The sequence below is a fragment of the Leiobunum rupestre genome, chromosome 6 (genome assembly GCF_980474605.1).
Source record: "Leiobunum rupestre chromosome 6, qqLeiRupe1.1.hap1, whole genome shotgun sequence".
Classification (NCBI taxonomy): Eukaryota; Metazoa; Arthropoda; class Arachnida; order Opiliones; family Sclerosomatidae; genus Leiobunum; species Leiobunum rupestre.
The window spans coordinates 54,074,266-54,083,852 of record NC_143389.1 but is presented as its reverse complement, the minus strand read 5'-3'; the positions used below and the strand labels follow the sequence as shown (position 1 = coordinate 54,083,852).

Here is a 9,587-nt window from a genome sequence, read left to right as displayed (position 1 = left end):
CGAAATATTCGGAGTTTTCTACAAATTTTTAAAAAATTCAAAAAGTGCCACTTTCGGGTCCTCGGTAGTATAGTGGTGAGTATCCCCGCCTGTCACGCGGGAGACCGGGGTTCGATTCCCCGCCGGGGAGGCATAGCTAGCTGCATTTTTAAAAGATGGCAGAGAGGCATTTTGGTGTCAGCGATTCTGTTTCATCACGATAACAAAAGCGTCCGTTTGGAAAAAAAGTACACGGTTTCGGGCCTTGGTTAAATTGCAATTCTATCTCCTAGACGATTTTCCTGCGTTTATAATCCGGCTATTGGCGTATCTATGGTGTAGTGGTTATCACGTCCGCCTCACACGCGGAAGGTCCCAAGTTCGAGCCCTGGTAGATACAGACTGATTTTCTTTTGGCTTGTGTTAGAACGAAATATTCGGAGTTTTCTACAAATTTTTAAAAAATTCAAAAAGTGCTACTTTCGGGTCCTCGGTAGTATAGTGGTGAGTATCCCCGCCTGTCACGCGGGAGACCGGGGTTCGATTCCCCGCCGGGGAGGCATAGCTAGCTGCATTTTTAAAAGATGGCAGAGAGGCATTTTGGTGTCAGCGATTCTGTTTCATCACGATAACAAAAGCGTCCGCTTGGAAAAAAAAAGTACACGGTTTCGGGCCTTGGTTAAATTGCAATTCTTTCTCCTAGACGATTTCCCTCCGTTTATAATCCGGCTATTGGCGTATCTATGGTGTAGTGGTTATCACGTCCGCCTCACACGCGGAAGGTCCCAAGTTCGAGCCCTGGTAGATACAGAATGATTTTCTTTTGGCTTGTGTTAGAACGAAATATTCGGAGTTTTCTACAAATTTTTAAAAAATTCAAAAAGGCTACTTTCGGGTCCTCGGTAGTATAGTGGTGAGTATCCCCACCTGTCTCGCGGGAGACCGGGGTTCGATTCCCCGCCGGGGAGGCATAGCTAGCTGCATTTTTAAAAGATGACAGAGAGGCATTTTGGTGTCAGCGATTCTGTTTCATCACGATAACAAAAGCGTCCGCTTGGAAAAAAAAAGTACACGGTTTCAGGCCTTGGTTAAATTGCAATTCTATCTCCTAGACGATTTTCCTGCGTTTATAAACCGGCTATTGGCGTATCTATGGTGTAGTGGTTATCACGTCCGCCTCACACGCGGATGGTCCCAAGTTCGAGCCCTGGTAGATTCAGAATGATTTCCTTTTGGCTTGTGTTAGAACGAAATATTCGGAGTTTTCTACAAATTTTTAAAAAATTCAAAAAGTGCTACTTTCGGGTCCTCGGTAGTATAGTGGTGAGTATCCCCGCCTGTCACGCGGGAGACCGGGGTTCGATTCCCCGCCGGGGAGGCATAGCTAGCTGCATTTTTAAAAGATGGCAGAGAGGCATTTTGGTGTCAGCGATTCTGTTTCATCACGATAACAAAAGCGTCCGTTTGGAAAAAAAGTACACGGTTTCGGGCCTTGGTTAAATTGCAATTCTTTCTCCTAGACGATTTCCCTCCGTTTATAATCCGGCTATTGGCGTATCTATGGTGTAGTGGTTATCACGTCCGCCTCACACGCGGAAGGTCCCAAGTTCGAGCCCTGGTAGATACAGACTGATTTTCTTTTGGCTTGTGTTAGAACGAAATATTCGGAATTTTCTACAAATTTTTAAAAAAATTCAAAAAGTGCTACTTTCGGGTCCTCGGTAGTATAGTGGTGAGTATCCCCGCCTGTCACGCGGGAGACCGGGGTTCGATTCCCCGCCGGGGAGGCATAGCTAGCTGCATTTTTAAAAGATGGCAGAGAGGCATTTTGGTGTCAGCGATTCTGTTTCATCACGATAACAAAAGCGTCCGTTTGGAAAAAAAGTACACGGTTTCGGGCCTTGGTTAAATTGCAATTCTTTCTCCTAGACGATTTCCCTCCGTTTATAATCCGGCTGTTGGCGTATCTATGGTGTAGTGGTTATCACGTCCGCCTCACACGCGGAAGGTCCCAAGTTCGAGCCCTGGTAGATACAGACTGATTTTCTTTTGGCTTGTGTTAGAACGAAATATTCGGAGTTTTCTACAAATTTTTAAAAAATTCAAAAAGTGCTACTTTCGGGTCCTCGGTAGTATAGTGGTGAGTATCCCCGCCTGTCACGCGGGAGACCGGGGTTCGATTCCCCGCCGGGGAGGCATAGCTAGCTGCATTTTTAAAAGATGGCAGAGAGGCATTTTGGTGTCAGCGATTCTGTTTCATCACGATAACAAAAGCGTCCGTTTGGAAAAAAAAGTACACGGTTTCGGGCCTTGGTTAAATTGCAATTCTTTCTCCTAGACGATTTTCCTCCGTTTATAATCCGGCTGTTGGCGTATCTATGGTGTAGTGGTTATCACGTCCGCCTCACACGCGGAAGGTCCCAAGTTCGAGCCCTGGTAGATACAGACTGATTTTCTTTTGGCTTGTGTTAGAACGAAATATTCGGAGTTTTCTACAAATTTTTAAAAAATTCAAAAAGTGCTACTTTCGGGTCCTCGGTAGTATAGTGGTGAGTATCCCCGCCTGTCACGCGGGAGACCGGGGTTCGATTCCCCGCCGGGGAGGCATAGCTAGCTGCATTTTTAAAAGATGGCAGAGAGGCATTTTGGTGTCAGCGATTCTGTTTCATCACGATAACAAAAGCGTCCGTTTGGAAAAAAAAGTACACGGTTTCGGGCCTTGGTTAAATTGCAATTCTTTCTCCTAGACGATTTTCCTCCGTTTATAATCCGACTATTGGCGTATCTATGGTGTAGTGGTTATCACGTCCGCCTCACACGCGGAAGGTCCCAAGTTCGAGCCCTGGTAGACACAGAATGATTTTCTTTTGGCTTGTGTTAGAACGAAATATTCGGAGTTTTCTACAAATGTTTAAAAAATTCAAAAAGTGCTACTTTCGGGTCCTCGGTAGTATAGTGGTGAGTATCCCCGCCTGTCACGCGGGAGACCGGGGTTCGATTCCCCGCCGGGGAGGCATAGCTAGCTGCATTTTTAAAAGATGGCAGAGAGGCATTTTGGTGTCAGCGATTCTGTTTCATCACGATAACAAAAGCGTCCGTTTGGAAAAAAAGTACACGGTTTCGGGCCTTGGTTAAATTGCAATTCTTTCTCCTAGACGATTTCCCTCCGTTTATAATCCGGCTATTGGCGTATCTATGGTGTAGTGGTTATCACGTCCGCCTCACACGCGGAAGGTCCCAAGTTCGAGCCCTGGTAGACACAGAATGATTTTCTTTTGGCTTGTGTTAGAACGAAATATTCGGAGTTTTCTACAAATTTTTAAAAAATTCAAAAAGTGCTACTTTCGGGTCCTCGGTAGTATAGTGGTGAGTATCCCCGCCTGTCACGCGGGAGACCGGGGTTCGATTCCCCGCCGGGGAGGCATAGCTAGCTGCATTTTTAAAAGATGGCAGAGAGGCATTTTGGTGTCAGCGATTCAGTTTCATCACGATAACAAAAGCGTCCGTTTGGAAAAAAAGTACACGGTTTCGGGCCTTGGTTAAATTGCAATTCTTTCTCCTAGACGATTTCCCTCCGTTTATAATCCGGCTATTGGCGTATCTATGGTGTAGTGGTTATCACGTCCGCCTCACACGCGGATGGTCCCAAGTTCGAGCCCTGGTAGATACAGAATGATTTCCTTTTGGCTTGTGTTAGAACGAAATATTCGGTGTTTTCTACAAATTTTTAAAAAATTCAAAAAGTGCCACTTTCGGGTCCTCGGTAGTATAGTGGTGAGTATCCCCGCCTGTCACGCGGGAGACCGGGGTTCGATTCCCCGCCGGGGAGGCATAGCTAGCTGCATTTTTAAAAGATGGCAGAGAGGCATTTTGGTGTCAGCGATTCTGTTTCATCACGATAACAAAAGCGTCCGTTTGGAAAAAAAGTACACGGTTTCGGGCCTTGGTTAAATTGCAATTCTATCTCCTAGACGATTTTCCTGCGTTTATAATCCGGCTATTGGCGTATCTATGGTGTAGTGGTTATCACGTCCGCCTCACACGCGGAAGGTCCCAAGTTCGAGCCCTGGTAGATACAGACTGATTTTCTTTTGGCTTGTGTTAGAACGAAATATTCGGAGTTTTCTACAAATTTTTAAAAAATTCAAAAAGTGCTACTTTCGGGTCCTCGGTAGTATAGTGGTGAGTATCCCCGCCTGTCACGCGGGAGACCGGGGTTCGATTCCCCGCCGGGGAGGCATAGCTAGCTGCATTTTTAAAAGATGGCAGAGAGGCATTTTGGTGTCAGCGATTCTGTTTCATCACGATAACAAAAGCGTCCGCTTGGAAAAAAAAAGTACACGGTTTCGGGCCTTGGTTAAATTGCAATTCTTTCTCCTAGACGATTTCCCTCCGTTTATAATCCGGCTATTGGCGTAACTATGGTGTAGTGGTTATCACGTCCGCCTCACACGCGGAAGGTCCCAAGTTCGAGCCCTGGTAGATACAGAATGATTTTCTTTTGGCTTGTGTTAGAACGAAATATTCGGAGTTTTCTACAAATTTTTAAAAAATTCAAAAAGGCTACTTTCGGGTCCTCGGTAGTATAGTGGTGAGTATCCCCACCTGTCTCGCGGGAGACCGGGGTTCGATTCCCCGCCGGGGAGGCATAGCTAGCTGCATTTTTAAAAGATGACAGAGAGGCATTTTGGTGTCAGCGATTCTGTTTCATCACGATAACAAAAGCGTCCGCTTGGAAAAAAAAAGTACACGGTTTCAGGCCTTGGTTAAATTGCAATTCTATCTCCTAGACGATTTTCCTGCGTTTATAAACCGGCTATTGGCGTATCTATGGTGTAGTGGTTATCACGTCCGCCTCACACGCGGATGGTCCCAAGTTCGAGCCCTGGTAGATTCAGAATGATTTCCTTTTGGCTTGTGTTAGAACGAAATATTCGGAGTTTTCTACAAATTTTTAAAAAATTCAAAAAGTGCTACTTTCGGGTCCTCGGTAGTATAGTGGTGAGTATCCCCGCCTGTCACGCGGGAGACCGGGGTTCGATTCCCCGCCGGGGAGGCATAGCTAGCTGCATTTTTAAAAGATGGCAGAGAGGCATTTTGGTGTCAGCGATTCAGTTTCATCACGATAACAAAAGCGTCCGTTTGGAAAAAAAGTACACGGTTTCGGGCCTTGGTTAAATTGCAATTCTTTCTCCTAGACGATTTCCCTCCGTTTATAATCCGGCTATTGGCGTATCTATGGTGTAGTGGTTATCACGTCCGCCTCACACGCGGATGGTCCCAAGTTCGAGCCCTGGTAGATACAGAATGATTTCCTTTTGGCTTGTGTTAGAACGAAATATTCGGTGTTTTCTACAAATTTTTAAAAAATTCAAAAAGTGCCACTTTCGGGTCCTCGGTAGTATAGTGGTGAGTATCCCCGCCTGTCACGCGGGAGACCGGGGTTCGATTCCCCGCCGGGGAGGCATAGCTAGCTGCATTTTTAAAAGATGGCAGAGAGGCATTTTGGTGTCAGCGATTCTGTTTCATCACGATAACAAAAGCGTCCGTTTGGAAAAAAAGTACACGGTTTCGGGCCTTGGTTAAATTGCAATTCTATCTCCTAGACGATTTTCCTGCGTTTATAATCCGGCTATTGGCGTATCTATGGTGTAGTGGTTATCACGTCCGCCTCACACGCGGAAGGTCCCAAGTTCGAGCCCTGGTAGATACAGACTGATTTTCTTTTGGCTTGTGTTAGAACGAAATATTCGGAGTTTTCTACAAATTTTTAAAAAATTCAAAAAGTGCTACTTTCGGGTCCTCGGTAGTATAGTGGTGAGTATCCCCGCCTGTCACGCGGGAGACCGGGGTTCGATTCCCCGCCGGGGAGGCATAGCTAGCTGCATTTTTAAAAGATGGCAGAGAGGCATTTTGGTGTCAGCGATTCTGTTTCATCACGATAACAAAAGCGTCCGCTTGGAAAAAAAAAGTACACGGTTTCGGGCCTTGGTTAAATTGCAATTCTTTCTCCTAGACGATTTCCCTCCGTTTATAATCCGGCTATTGGCGTATCTATGGTGTAGTGGTTATCACGTCCGCCTCACACGCGGAAGGTCCCAAGTTCGAGCCCTGGTAGATACAGAATGATTTTCTTTTGGCTTGTGTTAGAACGAAATATTCGGAGTTTTCTACAAATTTTTAAAAAATTCAAAAAGGCTACTTTCGGGTCCTCGGTAGTATAGTGGTGAGTATCCCCACCTGTCTCGCGGGAGACCGGGGTTCGATTCCCCGCCGGGGAGGCATAGCTAGCTGCATTTTTAAAAGATGACAGAGAGGCATTTTGGTGTCAGCGATTCTGTTTCATCACGATAACAAAAGCGTCCGCTTGGAAAAAAAAAGTACACGGTTTCAGGCCTTGGTTAAATTGCAATTCTATCTCCTAGACGATTTTCCTGCGTTTATAAACCGGCTATTGGCGTATCTATGGTGTAGTGGTTATCACGTCCGCCTCACACGCGGATGGTCCCAAGTTCGAGCCCTGGTAGATTCAGAATGATTTCCTTTTGGCTTGTGTTAGAACGAAATATTCGGAGTTTTCTACAAATTTTTAAAAAATTCAAAAAGTGCTACTTTCGGGTCCTCGGTAGTATAGTGGTGAGTATCCCCGCCTGTCACGCGGGAGACCGGGGTTCGATTCCCCGCCGGGGAGGCATAGCTAGCTGCATTTTTAAAAGATGGCAGAGAGGCATTTTGGTGTCAGCGATTCTGTTTCATCACGATAACAAAAGCGTCCGTTTGGAAAAAAAGTACACGGTTTCGGGCCTTGGTTAAATTGCAATTCTTTCTCCTAGACGATTTCCCTCCGTTTATAATCCGGCTATTGGCGTATCTATGGTGTAGTGGTTATCACGTCCGCCTCACACGCGGAAGGTCCCAAGTTCGAGCCCTGGTAGATACAGACTGATTTTCTTTTGGCTTGTGTTAGAACGAAATATTCGGAGTTTTCTACAAATTTTTAAAAAATTCAAAAAGTGCTACTTTCGGGTCCTCGGTAGTATAGTGGTGAGTGTCCCCGCCTGTCACGCGGGAGACCGGGGTTCGATTCCCCGCCGGGGAGGCATAGCTAGCTGCATTTTTAAAAGATGGCAGAGAGGCATTTTGGTGTCAGCGATTCTGTTTCATCACGATAACAAAAGCGTCCGTTTGGAAAAAAAGTACACGGTTTCGGGCCTTGGTTAAATTGCAATTCTTTCTCCTAGACGATTTTCCTCCGTTTATAATCCGACTATTGGCGTATCTATGGTGTAGTGGTTATCACGTCCGCCTCACACGCGGATGGTCCCAAGTTCGAGCCCTGGTAGATACAGAATGATTTCCTTTTGGCTTGTGTTAGAACGAAATATTCGGTGTTTTCTACAAATTTTTAAAAAATTCAAAAAGTGCCACTTTCGGGTCCTCGGTAGTATAGTGGTGAGTATCCCCGCCTGTCACGCGGGAGACCGGGGTTCGATTCCCCGCCGGGGAGGCATAGCTAGCTGCATTTTTAAAAGATGGCAGAGAGGCATTTTGGTGTCAGCGATTCTGTTTCATCACGATAACAAAAGCGTCCGTTTGGAAAAAAAGTACACGGTTTCGGGCCTTGGTTAAATTGCAATTCTATCTCCTAGACGATTTTCCTGCGTTTATAATCCGGCTATTGGCGTATCTATGGTGTAGTGGTTATCACGTCCGCCTCACACGCGGAAGGTCCCAAGTTCGAGCCCTGGTAGATACAGACTGATTTTCTTTTGGCTTGTGTTAGAACGAAATATTCGGAGTTTTCTACAAATTTTTAAAAAATTCAAAAAGTGCTACTTTCGGGTCCTCGGTAGTATAGTGGTGAGTATCCCCGCCTGTCACGCGGGAGACCGGGGTTCGATTCCCCGCCGGGGAGGCATAGCTAGCTGCATTTTTAAAAGATGGCAGAGAGGCATTTTGGTGTCAGCGATTCTGTTTCATCACGATAACAAAAGCGTCCGCTTGGAAAAAAAAAGTACACGGTTTCGGGCCTTGGTTAAATTGCAATTCTTTCTCCTAGACGATTTCCCTCCGTTTATAATCCGGCTATTGGCGTATCTATGGTGTAGTGGTTATCACGTCCGCCTCACACGCGGAAGGTCCCAAGTTCGAGCCCTGGTAGATACAGAATGATTTTCTTTTGGCTTGTGTTAGAACGAAATATTCGGAGTTTTCTACAAATTTTTAAAAAATTCAAAAAGGCTACTTTCGGGTCCTCGGTAGTATAGTGGTGAGTATCCCCACCTGTCTCGCGGGAGACCGGGGTTCGATTCCCCGCCGGGGAGGCATAGCTAGCTGCATTTTTAAAAGATGACAGAGAGGCATTTTGGTGTCAGCGATTCTGTTTCATCACGATAACAAAAGCGTCCGCTTGGAAAAAAAAAGTACACGGTTTCAGGCCTTGGTTAAATTGCAATTCTATCTCCTAGACGATTTTCCTGCGTTTATAAACCGGCTATTGGCGTATCTATGGTGTAGTGGTTATCACGTCCGCCTCACACGCGGATGGTCCCAAGTTCGAGCCCTGGTAGATTCAGAATGATTTCCTTTTGGCTTGTGTTAGAACGAAATATTCGGAGTTTTCTACAAATTTTTAAAAAATTCAAAAAGTGCTACTTTCGGGTCCTCGGTAGTATAGTGGTGAGTATCCCCGCCTGTCACGCGGGAGACCGGGGTTCGATTCCCCGCCGGGGAGGCATAGCTAGCTGCATTTTTAAAAGATGGCAGAGAGGCATTTTGGTGTCAGCGATTCTGTTTCATCACGATAACAAAAGCGTCCGTTTGGAAAAAAAGTACACGGTTTCGGGCCTTGGTTAAATTGCAATTCTTTCTCCTAGACGATTTCCCTCCGTTTATAATCCGGCTATTGGCGTATCTATGGTGTAGTGGTTATCACGTCCGCCTCACACGCGGAAGGTCCCAAGTTCGAGCCCTGGTAGATACAGACTGATTTTCTTTTGGCTTGTGTTAGAACGAAATATTCGGAATTTTCTACAAATTTTTAAAAAAATTCAAAAAGTGCTACTTTCGGGTCCTCGGTAGTATAGTGGTGAGTATCCCCGCCTGTCACGCGGGAGACCGGGGTTCGATTCCCCGCCGGGGAGGCATAGCTAGCTGCATTTTTAAAAGATGGCAGAGAGGCATTTTGGTGTCAGCGATTCTGTTTCATCACGATAACAAAAGCGTCCGTTTGGAAAAAAAGTACACGGTTTCGGGCCTTGGTTAAATTGCAATTCTTTCTCCTAGACGATTTCCCTCCGTTTATAATCCGGCTGTTGGCGTATCTATGGTGTAGTGGTTATCACGTCCGCCTCACACGCGGAAGGTCCCAAGTTCGAGCCCTGGTAGATACAGACTGATTTTCTTTTGGCTTGTGTTAGAACGAAATATTCGGAGTTTTCTACAAATTTTTAAAAAATTCAAAAAGTGCTACTTTCGGGTCCTCGGTAGTATAGTGGTGAGTATCCCCGCCTGTCACGCGGGAGACCGGGGTTCGATTCCCCGCCGGGGAGGCATAGCTAGCTGCATTTTTAAAAGATGGCAGAGAGGCATTTTGGTGTCAGCGATTC

At 45.9% G+C, this 9,587-nt stretch overlaps 35 non-coding genes across 35 annotated transcripts; all 35 read left to right on the top strand.

The window, feature by feature from the left end:
• The first annotated feature begins 58 nt into the window (after positions 1 to 58).
• TRNAD-GUC (transfer RNA aspartic acid (anticodon GUC)) lies at positions 59 to 130 on the top strand. The gene has a single exon. It is a non-coding gene; the product is annotated as a tRNA-Asp (tRNA).
• A 176-nt stretch (positions 131 to 306) lies between these two features.
• TRNAV-CAC (transfer RNA valine (anticodon CAC)) lies at positions 307 to 379 on the top strand. Its single transcript has one exon. It is a non-coding gene; the product is annotated as a tRNA-Val (tRNA).
• Positions 380 to 466: 87 nt separating this feature from the next.
• On the top strand, positions 467 to 538 carry TRNAD-GUC (transfer RNA aspartic acid (anticodon GUC)). Its single transcript has one exon. It is a non-coding gene; the product is annotated as a tRNA-Asp (tRNA).
• Positions 539 to 716: 178 nt separating this feature from the next.
• TRNAV-CAC (transfer RNA valine (anticodon CAC)) lies at positions 717 to 789 on the top strand. Its single transcript has one exon. It is a non-coding gene; the product is annotated as a tRNA-Val (tRNA).
• A 496-nt stretch (positions 790 to 1,285) lies between these two features.
• On the top strand, positions 1,286 to 1,357 carry TRNAD-GUC (transfer RNA aspartic acid (anticodon GUC)). Its single transcript has one exon. It is a non-coding gene; the product is annotated as a tRNA-Asp (tRNA).
• Positions 1,358 to 1,533: 176 nt separating this feature from the next.
• TRNAV-CAC (transfer RNA valine (anticodon CAC)) lies at positions 1,534 to 1,606 on the top strand. The gene has a single exon. It is a non-coding gene; the product is annotated as a tRNA-Val (tRNA).
• An 88-nt stretch (positions 1,607 to 1,694) lies between these two features.
• On the top strand, positions 1,695 to 1,766 carry TRNAD-GUC (transfer RNA aspartic acid (anticodon GUC)). The gene has a single exon. It is a non-coding gene; the product is annotated as a tRNA-Asp (tRNA).
• A 176-nt stretch (positions 1,767 to 1,942) lies between these two features.
• Positions 1,943 to 2,015, top strand: TRNAV-CAC (transfer RNA valine (anticodon CAC)). The gene has a single exon. It is a non-coding gene; the product is annotated as a tRNA-Val (tRNA).
• An 87-nt stretch (positions 2,016 to 2,102) lies between these two features.
• Positions 2,103 to 2,174, top strand: TRNAD-GUC (transfer RNA aspartic acid (anticodon GUC)). Its single transcript has one exon. It is a non-coding gene; the product is annotated as a tRNA-Asp (tRNA).
• Positions 2,175 to 2,351: 177 nt separating this feature from the next.
• TRNAV-CAC (transfer RNA valine (anticodon CAC)) lies at positions 2,352 to 2,424 on the top strand. The gene has a single exon. It is a non-coding gene; the product is annotated as a tRNA-Val (tRNA).
• Positions 2,425 to 2,511: 87 nt separating this feature from the next.
• TRNAD-GUC (transfer RNA aspartic acid (anticodon GUC)) lies at positions 2,512 to 2,583 on the top strand. Its single transcript has one exon. It is a non-coding gene; the product is annotated as a tRNA-Asp (tRNA).
• A 337-nt stretch (positions 2,584 to 2,920) lies between these two features.
• TRNAD-GUC (transfer RNA aspartic acid (anticodon GUC)) lies at positions 2,921 to 2,992 on the top strand. Its single transcript has one exon. It is a non-coding gene; the product is annotated as a tRNA-Asp (tRNA).
• Positions 2,993 to 3,328: 336 nt separating this feature from the next.
• Positions 3,329 to 3,400, top strand: TRNAD-GUC (transfer RNA aspartic acid (anticodon GUC)). The gene has a single exon. It is a non-coding gene; the product is annotated as a tRNA-Asp (tRNA).
• Positions 3,401 to 3,576: 176 nt separating this feature from the next.
• Positions 3,577 to 3,649, top strand: TRNAV-CAC (transfer RNA valine (anticodon CAC)). Its single transcript has one exon. It is a non-coding gene; the product is annotated as a tRNA-Val (tRNA).
• An 87-nt stretch (positions 3,650 to 3,736) lies between these two features.
• TRNAD-GUC (transfer RNA aspartic acid (anticodon GUC)) lies at positions 3,737 to 3,808 on the top strand. Its single transcript has one exon. It is a non-coding gene; the product is annotated as a tRNA-Asp (tRNA).
• A 176-nt stretch (positions 3,809 to 3,984) lies between these two features.
• Positions 3,985 to 4,057, top strand: TRNAV-CAC (transfer RNA valine (anticodon CAC)). Its single transcript has one exon. It is a non-coding gene; the product is annotated as a tRNA-Val (tRNA).
• An 87-nt stretch (positions 4,058 to 4,144) lies between these two features.
• On the top strand, positions 4,145 to 4,216 carry TRNAD-GUC (transfer RNA aspartic acid (anticodon GUC)). The gene has a single exon. It is a non-coding gene; the product is annotated as a tRNA-Asp (tRNA).
• Positions 4,217 to 4,963: 747 nt separating this feature from the next.
• Positions 4,964 to 5,035, top strand: TRNAD-GUC (transfer RNA aspartic acid (anticodon GUC)). Its single transcript has one exon. It is a non-coding gene; the product is annotated as a tRNA-Asp (tRNA).
• Positions 5,036 to 5,211: 176 nt separating this feature from the next.
• TRNAV-CAC (transfer RNA valine (anticodon CAC)) lies at positions 5,212 to 5,284 on the top strand. Its single transcript has one exon. It is a non-coding gene; the product is annotated as a tRNA-Val (tRNA).
• An 87-nt stretch (positions 5,285 to 5,371) lies between these two features.
• On the top strand, positions 5,372 to 5,443 carry TRNAD-GUC (transfer RNA aspartic acid (anticodon GUC)). The gene has a single exon. It is a non-coding gene; the product is annotated as a tRNA-Asp (tRNA).
• A 176-nt stretch (positions 5,444 to 5,619) lies between these two features.
• Positions 5,620 to 5,692, top strand: TRNAV-CAC (transfer RNA valine (anticodon CAC)). Its single transcript has one exon. It is a non-coding gene; the product is annotated as a tRNA-Val (tRNA).
• Positions 5,693 to 5,779: 87 nt separating this feature from the next.
• Positions 5,780 to 5,851, top strand: TRNAD-GUC (transfer RNA aspartic acid (anticodon GUC)). Its single transcript has one exon. It is a non-coding gene; the product is annotated as a tRNA-Asp (tRNA).
• Positions 5,852 to 6,029: 178 nt separating this feature from the next.
• On the top strand, positions 6,030 to 6,102 carry TRNAV-CAC (transfer RNA valine (anticodon CAC)). Its single transcript has one exon. It is a non-coding gene; the product is annotated as a tRNA-Val (tRNA).
• A 496-nt stretch (positions 6,103 to 6,598) lies between these two features.
• On the top strand, positions 6,599 to 6,670 carry TRNAD-GUC (transfer RNA aspartic acid (anticodon GUC)). The gene has a single exon. It is a non-coding gene; the product is annotated as a tRNA-Asp (tRNA).
• A 176-nt stretch (positions 6,671 to 6,846) lies between these two features.
• TRNAV-CAC (transfer RNA valine (anticodon CAC)) lies at positions 6,847 to 6,919 on the top strand. Its single transcript has one exon. It is a non-coding gene; the product is annotated as a tRNA-Val (tRNA).
• A 335-nt stretch (positions 6,920 to 7,254) lies between these two features.
• Positions 7,255 to 7,327, top strand: TRNAV-CAC (transfer RNA valine (anticodon CAC)). Its single transcript has one exon. It is a non-coding gene; the product is annotated as a tRNA-Val (tRNA).
• Positions 7,328 to 7,414: 87 nt separating this feature from the next.
• Positions 7,415 to 7,486, top strand: TRNAD-GUC (transfer RNA aspartic acid (anticodon GUC)). Its single transcript has one exon. It is a non-coding gene; the product is annotated as a tRNA-Asp (tRNA).
• A 176-nt stretch (positions 7,487 to 7,662) lies between these two features.
• On the top strand, positions 7,663 to 7,735 carry TRNAV-CAC (transfer RNA valine (anticodon CAC)). The gene has a single exon. It is a non-coding gene; the product is annotated as a tRNA-Val (tRNA).
• Positions 7,736 to 7,822: 87 nt separating this feature from the next.
• On the top strand, positions 7,823 to 7,894 carry TRNAD-GUC (transfer RNA aspartic acid (anticodon GUC)). The gene has a single exon. It is a non-coding gene; the product is annotated as a tRNA-Asp (tRNA).
• Positions 7,895 to 8,072: 178 nt separating this feature from the next.
• TRNAV-CAC (transfer RNA valine (anticodon CAC)) lies at positions 8,073 to 8,145 on the top strand. Its single transcript has one exon. It is a non-coding gene; the product is annotated as a tRNA-Val (tRNA).
• A 496-nt stretch (positions 8,146 to 8,641) lies between these two features.
• TRNAD-GUC (transfer RNA aspartic acid (anticodon GUC)) lies at positions 8,642 to 8,713 on the top strand. The gene has a single exon. It is a non-coding gene; the product is annotated as a tRNA-Asp (tRNA).
• Positions 8,714 to 8,889: 176 nt separating this feature from the next.
• On the top strand, positions 8,890 to 8,962 carry TRNAV-CAC (transfer RNA valine (anticodon CAC)). Its single transcript has one exon. It is a non-coding gene; the product is annotated as a tRNA-Val (tRNA).
• Positions 8,963 to 9,050: 88 nt separating this feature from the next.
• Positions 9,051 to 9,122, top strand: TRNAD-GUC (transfer RNA aspartic acid (anticodon GUC)). Its single transcript has one exon. It is a non-coding gene; the product is annotated as a tRNA-Asp (tRNA).
• A 176-nt stretch (positions 9,123 to 9,298) lies between these two features.
• TRNAV-CAC (transfer RNA valine (anticodon CAC)) lies at positions 9,299 to 9,371 on the top strand. Its single transcript has one exon. It is a non-coding gene; the product is annotated as a tRNA-Val (tRNA).
• Positions 9,372 to 9,458: 87 nt separating this feature from the next.
• On the top strand, positions 9,459 to 9,530 carry TRNAD-GUC (transfer RNA aspartic acid (anticodon GUC)). Its single transcript has one exon. It is a non-coding gene; the product is annotated as a tRNA-Asp (tRNA).
• The last annotated feature ends 57 nt before the right edge of the window (positions 9,531 to 9,587 follow it).